This window comes from Lissotriton helveticus, chromosome 2_1, assembly GCF_964261635.1.
Source record: "Lissotriton helveticus chromosome 2_1, aLisHel1.1, whole genome shotgun sequence".
NCBI lineage: Eukaryota > Metazoa > Chordata > Amphibia > Caudata > Salamandridae > Lissotriton > Lissotriton helveticus.
In genome coordinates, this window is record NC_136059.1 from 59794727 (window position 1) to 59811040 (window position 16314).

Below are 16314 nucleotides of genomic sequence, written 5' to 3' on the forward strand. Positions count from 1 at the left end.
ATCAGTCATCCCTATGGTAGGCCCAAGGGCAGGGTGCATTGTTAGCATAAGGTAGGACAAGCACTGATGTGTGTGGCATGTCCTAATAGTGAATTACAGCCATTTTTGTTTTTCACTATTGCAAGGCTACCTGTTCTCCATAGGCTAGACTGGGGTGTAATAGAGTTATTACATTTTATAATCTTAACTGCCTCAGAGAACATGGCAGAAATTCGAGTTTAGTATGCCTGAACTCAGAATAATACAATACATCTTTTTGTAAATTGTATTTTAATATTCTGTATTTGCAAATACCACTTTCAGAAAGTAGGTATTTGCTTGTCTAACCATTCAAACCTGCCTCTGCTAGGTTGTGTATTCCTATGTCTGGTTTTGTGAGTGACAGGGCTGGGGCATTCCAGGAGACAGGCTGAGTCACCCGGTGGTGAATAGAGAGATCTGCATCTAGATGGGAGGGAGGAGTTGCACCTGAACCTTGAATAGGGCTGTGCCTGCCTTCCACAATGCTGGCTCCACCCCCTGGGGAGCGGCTGATGTCTCTGTCCTGCACATTGAAAGAAGAGAAGGAGTCCTGTAAACAAAGTGCTCCAGGACTGTACTTGAGTTCCACAATGCTGGCTCCACCTCCTGTGGGGCGTTTGATGTGCATGCCCTGCACTGTGAAAGGAAAGGAGAAGTCTGGTAAACAGAGTGTTTCAGAACTGATTTTGACTGGGCAAAGGCCCCTCTCCCCTCAGAGAACAAAGGATTTTGGGGTATAAATACTGGGAACCTGATCCCATGAAATTAGATCACTTTGGACTACAAGAAGAAACCTTTACTGAGGAGAGGAACCTGAAGAAACTGAGGAGAGGCTATTCCCAATCTGAGGTGCTGCTTGGGGGATTGGCCAGCAGTGGTTGCCTTACTGCCAAAGGAAGGAGAAAGGAACTTTGTGTACTTTGCTTTCAACTTGTGTAGCATCTCCAAGGGCTTGGAAAAGAGTTTGCTTCCTGCTGAAGTCTCAGGGACAACAAACTTCACCCCCCTAACTCCCCAGAGTTCTTTGGAAGGGCCTGCTGCTCTTTTGGGCCTTCTGAGGAACTGCGTGTCGCAAGTAGCTGGAAGCGCGACTCAACGAGAAGAAGCGTGTCGCTGTGCCTGCCATCGCAACTGCTAAGGAGGGTGTCGCCGCTGGAACTGTCGCATTGCACCGCATCGACTAAAAGCACCTCGCATCCCCGAGAAGCACGCCGCCCTCATAGCTGCTGCCATCGCATCTTGGATGTCGGCACTGTAGTTGTCTCATCAAGCGCAAGCTTCAAGCATCATGGGAGATGAGCATCGCCACTGGAGCTGTGGCCGTTGCATCGTAAGGGTGTCGCCGGTGCAGTCCATGCATCGAACCGAGGACTTCTCGTATCACTGAGAAGCGTGCCGCATCTGGAAGATATTCACGTCTTTATTTCTTTGTATATGAACTTTGCCGCATTTCCCATCGCTGTGACATTGCTTGTCGTGGTAGCGCAACGCAACTTAAGGTACATCAACGCATCTAAGAACTGAACTAAGCTTAAATCTACCATCTTAATGTAATTCTAGTGTGTATTTTTGTTGTTTATGATCTTGTGGTAACTCTATATGAAGTCTACTTATTTTTCATATAAAACCTGTGTGCTGTCCATTTGTAGTGTTGTCACTGGGTTACTGTATGTGGTCACAACTGATTAACTTACAACGCCTCTGAACTAAGCCTTGACTGCTCGTGCCACGCAACGTAGAGGGTGAGCAGGGATAATTTTAGGAGTGTAATTCCCTTGTCCTGCCTAGAGGAGAGGTTCCCTATTTGTCACAAGTACCTACCTGTGCTAGATAGAGACCCCCAAATCTAACAGGAGCGCTCTCCTGGCTGGGAGTATCGTCCCTTCATACATTGACTGCCCTGATGGCTCAGTCATGCCACAGCAGCCTCCTGTGGATGTCATCGGAGTCTTTATTAGAGGTTCACAACCTGGAGAGGATTAGTTACCCCTGAATGAGGGCGTGGGCCGGAGTGCAGCGGTAAAGAAAGTGCATGAACCGACTAGGATCATTGCATGGGATGAATAACGCTACACTAAATATTCATGACCAAAGACCCATAAATGATGGAAAACCAAGAAAATACTGCCAAGACAGAGTCAACAACACTGATTATTCACTGGACAAATTATACCAAGAACGGACACAATCTCCTGTATTATGACTGAGCATCAGAGTAGTGCATGTAGGGACCTCGCTCCCAGCCATGGCGAACGGATCCCTTTCACTTCAGCCCCACACCCAAGATCACAGAGCGAAACCCTCCTGCACCCAACCAACTTTCATCAAGGGACTACATCTCAAGCACACCTGTTTAACAAATGAGTCCATCTGTCACTTTCCTTGTCTCTTGTGTCCTCAGGTATCCAGATCTCCCAATAAGAATTGCAAAATGAATTTTATGGGCACCGTGCAACTTCCTTCATCTTTATATCTGCTCTACAGCAGTTGGAGGAAGCATTGGGGCATCTTTCCAGAATCCATTGCATTGACACGGCCAGGATCAGGGCTGCACCAAGGGGGCTTTACTTCTAGATGATCCTTCGCTGTGCCTGATTCCACCTTTCAATTCTATGCAGTTTGTTTTAATGCTACTAATGCTAATGGACTGACTGTCTGCAGACACACCTTGTTTCACCACTTGTGTTTCGAAGCAGACAGAGAAAGCTTACAGTGCTGTAAAATAAATAAGTCTCATTCCTAGGGGTCGATTATAATGCCGTTTTGAAAGCATTCTGACTGAATCGGTCTCGGAGTGCTTTCGGACCGACCTTGATCAGGAGAGTTGACAGGGCTATTACAATGCATCTGGAAGCTTCTGGATACAATTCAGTCGGACTCCCATTGACTTCAATTGGAGCCTGTGTTCCGACCGAATACACAAGCTACCAGTGAAGAAAGGGGTGGATGGGGAAAATTGTGCACCCTGTAGCGGGCACCCCTTGGTACCTGCCACACTATGCATGGTTGGAAAGGGGGGTCCCTTTGGTACCCCCACAGTGAGGGATACAATTTTGATTTCCAGTGCATAAGGGGTATAGGACCTATGTTATGTTAGCATGATGTATCTATATGTTTACTTTCTGCTTGATATATATGTTTTTTAAGGGTGGGCGGAATTCGCAGAATCGCGTTACACAAATCTCCCCGAAATGATAAAAAATATCCGCGAACACGCAGAAATTCCGCGAACACGCCGAATTGCTTGTTCGCGAGGCTTTTTAACTGTTCCCAATCGCTGTATGCGTGCTTGGGGGGAGATCTTACGAACACTCATTTTGTGAACGCAAACAGGCAAAAAAATTCACGAAGTTGCAGAACGCCAAATTTTGGGCAATTTTGCGTTCTCCACAAAACGCTAAATTAGCCAAATTCCGCAAATTCCGCGAGCGGAACGGAATTTATCGCCCAGGCCTAATGTTTTTTTTGCTTGGAAGAAACCCTCTTTTCCTTCTCTGTAAATCTGCTGCTTGAAGAGAAGCCCAAGAACCATACAGACGTCATTTTCAGCACATGTGCTCGAGCACTGGATGCAATCACGTGCTGATCACGTGCTGTTTTCAAGCTCTCTGTTCATCTGAGTAACTGGTAGCAGCTGAAGGTAGCCTGTTTACTTAACTTTTTTAGATGCAAGGTCGCATCTGGCTTTGGGAGTGATTAGAGCATTCCTGAAGGCGCCTCCTCTTCTTTGCCAAGCACCGAGACGAAAGGGAGTCACCCCTCCTGCGAGTAATAGGTAGCTATGCCTTTGTTTCTATCCAAGCTGTGCCATATATGGTCCCTTCCTGGAGCTAGGGTGCTAACTGGTGTTTTTCCTTTAACAGGGATGGTATGGTATGAGCAAAAGTGTATATAACTCAGTCTTCTTTGCGCACCTGATGGGTGAGGGTCAGAGAGGCTCCTCTATAGAGTATTTTGCTAAATAAATGATTGAACCTTCTTCACTGCCAACTGACTGATTATTTGGTAATGGGATTGGGGCTATTGGTAAGTATAGCCTTTATGTTATTTTCATGGTACATCAGTTGGCGACCCCTCCGGAACTCCGTGATAGGGTCGTCCTTGCCCGTAAACAGGTGGTAAGGACAAGGGGTAGTTCTGGTCGAGCGGGTGGACGGAAAAAGGAGCCTTTGAAATGTAGCCATCTTTGGTATGAACTTACTCCGCTCTCACGATCAGAGTATCCCTAGCTGCTAGTGACCCTTCACCAGAGTCCTACGGGCGAAACCCAGGAGCTGACCGTGTTGGTCTTCAGGAGTTGGCAGTGGAGAACACGCAATTGTACATGTGTGCACCAGGTAAGTGGAGTGTTTTGGTGTTTTTTGGCATGCACTGTTGAGCAGTGCTTTTGGAGCAGTTAACTGTGTAGTATTTGGTGGTCAGTGTACCATGGAGAATCTTGGGGGTCTGACGGGGCAGCAATGTGGCTGCATGGGTAGATGCTCCACAGACTTTTTTTTTTAATAATAGAGACGCCGATCGGATGCCTTGGTGTAGCTCGTGTGGTGCACACCCGGCCGGACTGGTCTCGGAAAGGCCTGTGGTTGTTCCTGGGTAGCCTTGGGGACAGGACGTAACTGAAGCGATGCTAAGGAAGCAGGCTTAGTCAGAATAGTCCCAGGGGTGAACCAAGAAGACTGCAGGATGGTCTGTAGGACGGTCTGTGGGTATACCTGTCTGACGGTCTCTTGGTAGTCTTTGGACTGCCAGATTTTGGTATCTGCTGGTCTTGAATCTGAATTTGATTGATTCTCCATGAACAGGAGTCGACGGGCTCTGTTCTCAGTTTGGAAAATTCATGTATGTATACTTTGTTGTTTTGGGGTATTTGAGTAGTGTGATGCTGTATGTCTTTGTGAATATATGAGTGTGACTATGATTGGATGTGATTTTTATGATTGAATGAAGCATAAGTATAAGATGTATTTGATTTTTGTTTATGAATATGTGATGACGATAACAATGCTGTGTTTTAGCAGACTGCTTTCTTTTGGGTGTTGTTACCGTCCCAATGACACCCGCTTAGCTGAGAGTCAACCAGCCCCGTCTGAGGGCAGCTTGAGTCATGATATGTATGTAAAGCAAGGTATTACACCCCTTTTGTTTAATGCATTGTGGCTGTGAATGTGTGAGAGATGGGGAGAAGTGAAATTGTCAAGGAGTGAGTTTAATTTGGCCTCTATGCCAGCAATGCGTCGCAAAAGGTAATTGAAAGGGGTGTTGCTAGAAAAAGAGCAGCCCCTGTGATTTGATGATAACTTGATATACAAAAGTAATAATGAAAAGCAAATATTGACAGATCAAAAGTTTTAAGAGAAAACAAATGTGTGCATTTGGAATTTGCAGGTTGTCCCCATTTGGGGTTGTTTTTTTTTTTGGGTGACTCAGTGAGCCAACGTGCCTGGTGCAGAGGTTTGTGTTTAACATCATGGTTGTAGGTTCTAATTCTGGCTGGACCTACTGAGACTTTCCTCCATTTGAGGGTGATAAAATGAGTACCATTGCATTGCATTGCAAATCAATACCTTGAGAAGGCTGAAACCCTTCCTCCCAGCCGACGACTTTAGTACTGCAGTCCAAGCACCAGTCATCCCTCGGATTGACTATGGAAGTGCCTCCCTCTGCGGTCTCTCACTATCAACAACCGCACCACTAAGAGCCTCTATCAATGCTGCAGCAAGGCTCATAACTGGATCAAAAAAACGCTCACACATATCTCCTGACTTAAAATCTCTTAACTGGCTACCGCTTGAAGCCAGAATACACCTGAAAATCGCATGCATTACTCACAAGGCCTTACATCATAGCTCGCCCAGTTACATTGCTCAGAAATTGACAATTTCAGGAGGCTCAAGAGCCACAAGAAGCGCAGAAACTCTCCTTCTGAAACCGCAAAGATTCAACAAGAAAAAAACTTACAAGCGCTCCTTCTCAGGGATGGCCCCCAGGATCTGGAATGCCCTCCCTCCAGAAACTAGACTCATCTCAACCACTGCATACTTCAAAAAAGAAGTCAAATCGATCCTCATGGGTAAATTCACTTGAACTTAAACTTTGCAAAGACTATTTGCCTATGTTTCTCCACGTTGTATTTCAGTACCTGATTCGACCACTATATCATAATCACACTCCACTACCATGCATGGTTCGCATCTTTGCACAAACTGCCTTGTTAAGTTTGCCTGTCTTTTGTCCTCCTTTCATATGTATGTAAAGCGCTCTGATATCTGTAAGGATCATGTTTGTGCTATACAAAACTCTGAAAATAAATGAATAAAATAAATAAATAAATAAATGGGGTAGTAACAAACATTTGTTCTATGCTGGTATGTTATGTTATTATGTTCTGTGAATTATTCACAGTAAGTGTTTTAATAATTTGAGAATAGAAACAAATTGTGGCCCCTAAAAAGAGACAGTATATATATAAAGAAAAAAAAATTATTTATTTTTTTAAATAGGGTTAATTATTGAAGATTAGAAAGAATTATGAAGGCTTTTTGTCTTTGACAGCTTCAGAGTAAGGAGACGGTGGGGGCTAAAGAGCGCAGAACGCGATGCAGAAATTGAAGGCAGATTTTGACCTTGAAGTCCGTAAGGTGGGGGCTAGAAATAGGAGCGAGTAAAACAGGAGGTGGAATCACAGCTTAGAAAGCTTCTATGACATGAAAATGGGTAATGCTTGCAGTAGGTGAGCCTTGGAAAGAGGTGGGGTGAGGAGTGCTCGCAGTGGCTGGCTAACAGCCCAGAAAGTTCCGCGCTGAGGTGCTATTTTTAGATGTTCTGATAAGATAGGACGGCCGAGAATCAAAACTTACGGAGCAATGTCTGTTCCCATATTGTTCAAGACACATTGAAATAGGGTGCTGTGAAAAAAATGATGCATTCGTATTTCTGCTTTTGAAAAATAATGTCCACGTAGCTGCCTTCATTTAAAAAGAAATGTTGCATTAGTCTTAGACAAAAAGTAAGATGAAGCTCTTTTTTAGAATTTTGTGGGCCACATGCCTAGGTAAAAGCGATCAGCAAATTAAGATTTATTTTTCACAGGGAGAATTGTAGTGCAAGGGAAACACAAAGGGGCAGATTCACAATAACTGGCGCATTCCCAGGGATGCGCCAGTTATTGTGCGCCGCAGCTCCGCCACCCATGGTGCGCCGCATTTACAATGCGGCGCACCATGGGGCAAAAACAGCACAGATGCGTGACACATCTGTGCCGTAAAGGCGGCGCATTGCTGGAGTTGCGTCGCAAGCGGGACGCAGCTCCAGCAATGCTCTGGGGGGCCCTATCTGTCCAATGCTGCATCAATCCTTACGCCTGCTTAAAGCAGGCGCAGGGTTTTGACGCAGCACTGGCCTAAAAGTGACTGAGTGAAATCCTATAGATTTCACTCAGCCACTTTTAGGAGGCTTGCGCAGGAACGCCCCCCCCTGCCTCCTTCTGGCACAGGGCTTTACAACGTGATGCATTTTCAGCACATGTGCTCGAGCACGGCATGTGATCACGTGCTGATCACGTGCTGTTTTAAAGCTCCCTGTTCATCTGAGTTACTGGTAGCAGCTGGCTTTGGGAGTAATTAGAGCATTCCTGAAGGCGCCGCCTCTTCTTTCCCAAACACCAAGACAAAAGGGAGTCACCCCTCCTGCCCTCCCCAGTAATAGATAGCTATGCCTTTGTTTCTATCCAAGCTGTGCCATATATGGTCCCTTCCTGGAGCTAGGGGGCCAACTGATGTTTTTCCTTTTAAAGGGATGGTGTGGGTTGTGCGAAAGTGTATATAACTCAATGTTTGAATATGAGCCAGCAGTCTTCTCTGCGCACCTGATGGGTGAGTGTCAGAGAGGCTCCTCTATAGAGTATTTTGCGTAATAAATGATTGAACCTTCTTTACTGCCAACTGACTGATTATTTGGTAATGGGATTGGGGCTATTGGTAAGTAAAGCCCTTTATGTTATTTTTATGGTACATCAACGGACCTGATTCAGAAGTTGCCGGCTGAAGTAGGGCCTGCTACATGCCCCCAAAGTCAGATTCTGACTGCAAATCTGACATTGTAATCACTCAGTAGGAACGCTTCTGAGCTGTTCGGGAGTGCGGCACCTAGACACACACGTTTTGGCTCCAAATGAATAAGACTTTCCGAATGCCTGTCTGGTTCGGATACAGAACCAATTTGGAAAGCCCGAACACCATAATAGGTCATTCTGGAAGCTTTCCAAATCAGTTTGAAACAGGGCTTCCGAATCCGATTCGGCAATCCTGAATCTAATTCGGAGCCCTTCTGAATGGCATTGTAATCAACTCCTTTGTATGGCAGCAAATGGAAATAGTGCAGTAAGTTTATATGCCAGAGGAAAGGGAAAGAAAACGTTTGAGGGGAAATTCAGCGATTGCAGATTATGTAGATATCAAGGTATCATATATTACGATGCATCTTTTTTAGGTCAGGCCTAGAACCATTTTTATTTATCTTAACTGTCTCATGTAATACAAAATCATATATCTATATATTCTTATAAAACACATGCTACTTACAGTGCTTTTTTCTAGGCCCACTGCTTCAACCTGGAGCCTCCTGTAGGTGAGAGAAACAGTTTTTTTAGAGGCGGCAGGCTGTGAGGTGTTTCAGAGACAGGCACGCAGTGAGGTGATCTAGGGCCACTCCTTTTCATACTTAGGGCTAAAACTCTGGAACGCCCTTCCAATAGCTCTCAGGAACTGCCACTCTCTGCTTATGTTCTCTCAGCTTCGTGGCTTCAGCCTTCTGGTTTATGCTCCCCTGCTTGCTGTCTGCTCTAGTGCCGGGAGACTCTTTTGAGTAGCTGCGCTCTCTACAGGTTTCTTTTAATTAATTAGCATTTTAGAGGCAAGCAGCCTGTTCTTCGGGCAGACAGGACGTGAGGTGTTCTAGAGGCAAACAGCCTGTGAGGTATTCTAGAGACAGGAGAGGCAGGCAGGCTGTGATGTGTTTTAAAGGCAGACTGTTCTAGAGGCAGGCAGGCTGGGAGGTGTTCTACAGACAATTTGGTTGTGAAGTGTTCTACAGGCAAGTCGGCTGTGAGGTGTTCTAAAGTCAGGCAGGATGTGAGATGTTCTAGAATCAGGCAGGCTGAGAGTTGTTATAGAGGCAGGCAGGCAGGCTGTGAGATGTTATGGAGACAGGCAGGCAGTGAGATGTTCTATAGACAGGGAGGGTGAGAGGTGGTCTAGGGACAGGTAGGCTTGGAGGTGTTCTAAAGGCAGGCAGAATGTGAGGTGTTCTAGAGGTGGCAGGTTGTGAGGTGTTCTAGAGGCAGGTGGGTAGAGAAGTGTTCTAGGAGCAGGCAGACTGGGAAGTGTTCTAGAGGCAGGCAGGCTGTGTGGTGTTGTAGGGTCAGGAAGGCTGTGAGGTGTTCCAGAGGTAAGCAGCCTGTGGGGTGTTCTAGAGGCAGAAGAGGCAGGCTGGCTGTGAGGTGTTCTAGAGACAGGCTAGCCGCAAGGTGTTCTAGAGGCGGCAGGCTGGGAAGTGTTCTAAAGGCAGGCAGGATGTGAGGTGTTCTAGAGGTTGCAGGCTGTGAGGTGTTCTAGAGACAGGTAGGCTGGTAGGTGTTCTAGAGCTGGGCAGGCTAGAAAGTATTCTAGAGGCAAGCAGGCTCAGAGGTGTTGTAGAGGTGGCAGGCTATGAGGTGTTGTAGAGGCAAGCTTGCTGTGAGGTGTTCTAGAGCAGGAACGCTCTGAGGGGTTCTTGAGGCAGGCCAGCTGTGAGCAGGTCTGGAGCAGGCAGGCTATGAGATGTTCTAAATGGTAGCTGGGAGGTTTTCTAGAGGTTGACTTTTACCTCCCCTTGTAGAGGACGCCACTCCCCCTCCACTGCAGGGGCATAGAGGAACCGCTCCCAGTGCAGCCTTGATGCACGGAGGTTTGAGCCTCCTGCCGGCCTCCGGCTGCCTTCGTATGGCACTGACCTAGGTGATTTCCATGCTGTTGTTGTGTCTACATTTTTTCTATATTTTCTTCTTTCTTTTTCCTTAGTTCATTAGGCTTCATTTTATTTATTTTCTCCATTGGGAGAATTGTAAGTTGGTTTCTCGTTGTTTACCCTCTCTGTGGCTCTATCTCTTTATCCTTCACTCCAGTCAGCCGCTCTCCGTCTCTGTGGCAACCAGTTCATTTTGGTTCCTCGTTCCAGCCTGCCCTCCTGCCGTCCTGACTGAAGCCACCCACCTCCCTGAGCTATGTAATCGAGGCCACAGAGCGGGCATGCCGGGGGTGCCTGTCTGAGCCTGAACTGCGGTCAGCACCCCTCAGGGATCATGGAAACAGTACAGTACTACTTGCTCAGTCATTCTTGCTCACTTGTTCTCAGAGAGATACAGAAAATAAATGAGGGGGACGTTTTCAATAACCATTTATTGAACCAGCGTCATTCTAATATAAAATACATGTGCTGCAACAACCATGAGAGAGAAACAGATATATACGATTACAAGCACAAACAGAGAAAAGTAAAGGTAGAATTCTACCGTGGTGCTAAAACAATGAATATATGCAGGCATATAGATACAGAGCAGTAATATTGAGTACTCCTACAATGCAAACCCTAACTAGATGTACCTAAGTGTACCTAGCATGTATATAGGTGTATAGCCAACAATCCTGCTAGGAAAGAGCCAACCCCATTACCTGATGGGAGAGAATGAAGGACCCTGTCTTGGTCTCGAGTAGGACACCCCGCGAGGGATGTCAGACAGCTGTGTGCTGGAGTGTCTGCATGCAGGAACTTCAGCGTTTCATGTCAGCATGGAAAATATCTCCTCTGGCTTGCCCAGCGAAGATGTGATACTTCTATACTCAAAAGGTACCCTCAGGGGTTCTACCTAGATGTGTCATGGTACTGTGAGCATGTCAGCCAAGGATGACGATAGTGGCGACCTTTATACAGAGTTATTATGCAGAAGATGGTCATCCTGCTGTGATACTGAGAATCCTCATGCATAATAAATTAGGCTAGTTTTGGGATGAAACAACACAACATTTATTTAGCACCTTATTGCATTCACAAAAGTACTTATTTATGTAAGTAGATCCAGTAGACGTTGGTATTCTTAAATGGGTATTTATTGGTTAAAGTTGGTAATGAAGAAGGTAGGAAGGAGGTAAAAAGGAGGCCCCACCGGGAGCAGCATCCAGCTGCTCAGCCCACTCAATCAAACTGACTACACATTCAAACCATGCACACAGGAACATTCCAATGACATCACACACACACAGGCTGAGCAGCAGGGAAGGAGATGATCAGGATATAACACATCTCCCTCTTTTAGAACAATGAAATCAAAAGAGAGAAAGTGAACTTAATACAGTATGTCCTGATGGTGACAAAATCAGGATTACGAATAAGCAGTCAACATAGAAAATGAATGACTGTAAATAATATCATGAAATGAGCAGTCAACATAGAAAATGAATAACTGTAAGTAATATCATGAAATAGCAATATATCATCATGAAAGATGAAGAGAGGAATAATATCTTCTCGCACAAAACCATGAGAAATCACATACAACCATCCCCCATCTCAAAGAAAAACACAAAATATCACCAATCATGGCAGTTGGCCAGACTGTCACGAAAAGCAATAAAAGGGAAACAAACTAAACAAAATGGTGTCCCAATAGAATAACCAATTTAGGACGTAGGAGTTACCACGCTATCCAAAACACACTTAAATAAAGTATAAAGAACAAAGCGCATAACACCTAATGCATGGGTACATGGCTACCTAACGACTCTCTGTAACTGAACACCTCTAACTGAAAAGAGCACTTGCGTGGTTCAGGAAAATAAACATGAATAAACAGAACTGAGGACTCTGCAGCCTCATATAATTTGATCACAAAGAAATGGAGCACCTCAAACCATGAGCACGTATGTGGCTCCGCAACATATGCATCATAAAATTCCAAACTGGAGAACTAAACTTCAGAAAATACAGGAGCGCCTCAAACCATGAGCACGTATGTGGCTCCGCAGAATATGTAAACTACAAATCTAAAAATACAGACTAGCATTGAACTCCTCAAAGTTCAAGAAAATGCACACTAACATTGAACTCCTCAAAGTTCAAGCAATAAATGTAGACTGTAGACTCTTCGCAGTAAAATGTGAACTCCTCAAAGTTCAAGCAATAAATGTAGACTCTTCGCAGTAAAATGTGAACTCCTCAAAGTTCAAGCAATAAATGTAGACTCTTCGCAGTAAAATGTGAACTCCTCAAAGTTCAAGCAATAAATGTAGACTCTTCGCAGTAAAATGTGAACTCCTCTATCTAAAATAGAGCACTGTTAAATAAGTGGTTCATCAAAAATCAGCATAATAAATCTCAACACTTAATGAACACTTCAAATTAATTGAGCACAAATGTGGTTCATTTCCATAAATAAATTCAAACATTGCCAGAACTCAGCATATCAAAACTTGACCATTAAAATCGACCTTTAAAGCAAAGTGTAAATAAATTAATTCATAAATTTCAGGACATAACAGTCCCTGCAATAACAGTAAATAAGAAAATCACTCAGAACACAGATAAATTAATCCATCAATTTCAGCAGATAACAGTTCCATAAATCATTCAGAACACAACATGTACATCAAAACATATATTATGTAGCGACTGATAGAAAATAAGAAACTAAAATAATAAAAGTAGTCACCGTTGTCATGCTAGACGTTGTGAATTGCGAGACCTGAAAAAAAAAAAATAAACAGTACCTTGTCTCTTTGAAATAAACGAAAACATCCAGGAGACTTGCAGGGTTTCAAAAATAACATAGTGTGCCAGTCGCTGTGACACGATGATGAAAGCGATGACAGACATTAGAAAGGAAAGGCTTTATGTCAGAAACGCTTGATGAATAACAACAGCACGCAGCAAACATCACGCTGTCAGTCACGTCTTCGCCCGATGGCTCACAGTGAAAATGCACTTGATCAAAGGCGATGACTCATAGGCTGAGAAGATGTGCTTAAACAAAGGCGGTGAGTCATAGGCTGACATCACGGAAATGGAACACGAGGAGAGCTCCCCTTCGCCAGCTCCTCGGAACCTTCTGAAGACGTCATCACACAGCGTGAAGCAGGGGAAGGGAAAGGATTGCTGCAGACCAACTGACAGCTCAACCGTCATCCTCAAACTGGACGGTGAGTGTCAGGAATTAACATGAAAAATTAAGTAAGTTTAATGAATGTTGCAACTCCGTTTAGTTGAGCGCGCTGGCACCTGTTAAGTTGATCACGGTGGCAGTCAATTACTTCCTGAACACTGCTCAATTAATTGTAATGAAAAACGGAAGCCTCAGAGTGGAAAAAGTCGCAGCGTGTACTTATGCTTGTAGACAGCTTTTACAACAGCTCATTTGTTTCACAGCAAAATCCACTTTGAAATAGTGCAGTAATTGGTCTCAATTATCTTCAAATGTTTATAAATGAAACAGCCGCCTAAGATAAATTGCTGAAAGGTTCACATTTCTGCCGTTAATAATATAAATAGTCATTTAAATTGGGTTCTGAACATCGTAGTACGAAATATATTTAAGTTTTCCACTGCTTGACTCTGAAATAAGTCATAACCTGAAATCTTGACGCTCTTATCAATAAATCTGCCAATTTAAAATTCAATGAGCTCCACAAAGTACAACGCTTGAAACATACCTTTATAGATGTTTCCTGTAGGCTGTCAGATGTGACATGACACCGGTGGGGCATCAAAAGCGTTGCTTGTCTTCTTTCAAAATCTTTACTTTTCCTGACTGTAGTTCCATGTTTCAAATGTGGTTTCTGCACACGTAGTTCTTTCTGCCTCGTCGCCATTATTGCATTCACAAAAGTACTTATTTATGTAAGTAGATCCAGTAGACGTTGGTATTCTTAAATGGGTATTTATTGGTTAAAGTTGGTAATGAAGAAGGTAGGAAGGAGGTAAAAAGGAGGCCCCACCGGGAGCAGCATCCAGCTGCTCAGCCCACTCAATGAAACTGACTACACATTCAAACCATGCACACAGGAACATTCCAATGACATCACACACACACAGGCTGAGCAGCAGGGAAGGAGATGATCAGGATATAACACACCTAACTAGGTAAAAGGTCAGCAACAGAACCATTATGTAGAACAATGGTCGGACAGATGTAGGTAAAGGGTCGTGCAACTTCCTAAGCCTATATTAGGGTACATTGGGATTCATAACACCTGGACTTAGAGCTCACCTCCAATTCTCCTCTAATGAGATCCACAACCTCGGACAAAAATCCCCCACCACCAACTGCCACATCGCCTCACCACTCTCCACTAGAGGACCCTTCACCTGCCCCCACTGCCGCTTCTTTAATGCGAGTACCCCCATGATCACCCCACATCAGACACCCAGCCACATACCTCAGCCTCACTGCACTCTACTCAATGTCAGATCACTCTGCAAGCATGCTACGGAATTGAGTGGCACCATTTTCACCCTTGCCCCCAACATCATTTTCATAACAGAAACCTGACTCACCCCCGCGTCAGCACCTAACGTCACCAACTCAAGTCCCCCCGGATAGAAGGTGATCCACTACGTGTGCCCATACAGACTCGACCAAGGCATCACCATCATCCACAAGGACTCCCCCAACTGCACCTCAGACAACGACACAACACAAGAAAAGCAACCCTATTCATCCTCGATATATCAGCAGCCTTCAACACCATCTCCCACTAAACTCTGATCACCAGACTACACCACATCAGCATCAGGGCAACACACTCAACTGGATATCTTCTTTCCTCTCTAGTGGAAACCGGAAGATCTATTTACCACCTTTCGCCTCAGCACCCAAAGACATCTTATGTGGCCAGACCCAACATCTTCACCTACGCCGACAACCCCCAACTTATCCTCTCCCTTGTAGATAATGCCGACTCTGCAAGCGCCAACTTCCAACACACCAAGAACAACATTGCCACCTGGATGAAGATAAACTGCCTCAAACTCAACTCGGACAAGACAGAGGCCATCATATTCAGACAGAAGCCCTCCCATAGGATGATGCATTGTAGCCTGCTGCACTCTGCCCCTCACCAACTCCTAGTAGCCACGCATGCAAACCCAGAATCATCCTGGACACCCACCTGACCATGAAGCAGCAGGTCAACGTTGTCTCCTCTGCCTGCTTCCTCACTCTTTGCATGATCCTCAAGATCTTCCAATGGAACCCTGTCTCTTCTAGGAAGGCAGTCACCCAGGCCCTCATTGACAGCCATCTCGACTATGGTAATGCACTCTACGCCGGAACCTTTAATAAACTCTTGCCTCCAGACCATCTAGAACTCGGCAGCATGACTCATCGTCGAACTTCCCAGAAGAACAAGCATCACCCCTCACCTCAGGGCCCTCCACTGGCTGACCTTCCAGGAAAGGTGCATCGTCAAGCTCTTCATGAACCTTTTCCGTGCTCATGACGAGTCCAGCTCGTCATGCTGCACGGTGGTCGTGTGCTCATGACGAGCTGGTCTCATCATGCTGCTGCGGCGCCTCCCACGCGCGGCGAATTCCCCACCTATGTGGGTGTTCTAAAGGAGTGGGCGGAGTCATGACGAGTCCAGCTCGTCATGAGCACAGCTCCACTGTGCAGAATGATGAGCTGGACTCGTCATGAGTACTGCGGCGCCACACGTGGCCCCTCCCCCTCGCACCGTGGGGGAATTAGCCCCGCATAGAAGGGGTTAACGCCTACAAATCCCTCCACAAGTCCATACTTGCCTACATAAACTACAGCCTAACATTCAACCTTCCAACTAGGAATCTCCTATCCTCCACCCTCGCTTGGCCCACATCCCCCACCTCTGCTGCAGCCACGGTGGAGACCACTGTCGTCCTACCTCAACACCAGGTCCTGGAATGACCTTGCCCTTCACACAGCCCCTTCTCTGAAGGACCTCAGGAAGCATCTCAAAAACATGGCTCTTCGACCGTGGTTCACAAAGCCCACCGGTGCTTAGAGAGAGAGGTAGAGAGGTCTTCGTCAGAGAAAAGTAGTCTGGACTATGTAGTTAGATATTCATACCTCAGGAGGATAGATACAAGTGTACTAGAGTCAGAGGCCAGATTGGAAGGTTTCTACAATCAAAGGCAGTAGAGAGGTATTCTAGAGTCAGAGGTGAAAAGTGAGATGCTGGAAACTTGTGCAGGCAGAGAGGTGTTCTTACTCACAGAGAGACACAGGGAGTT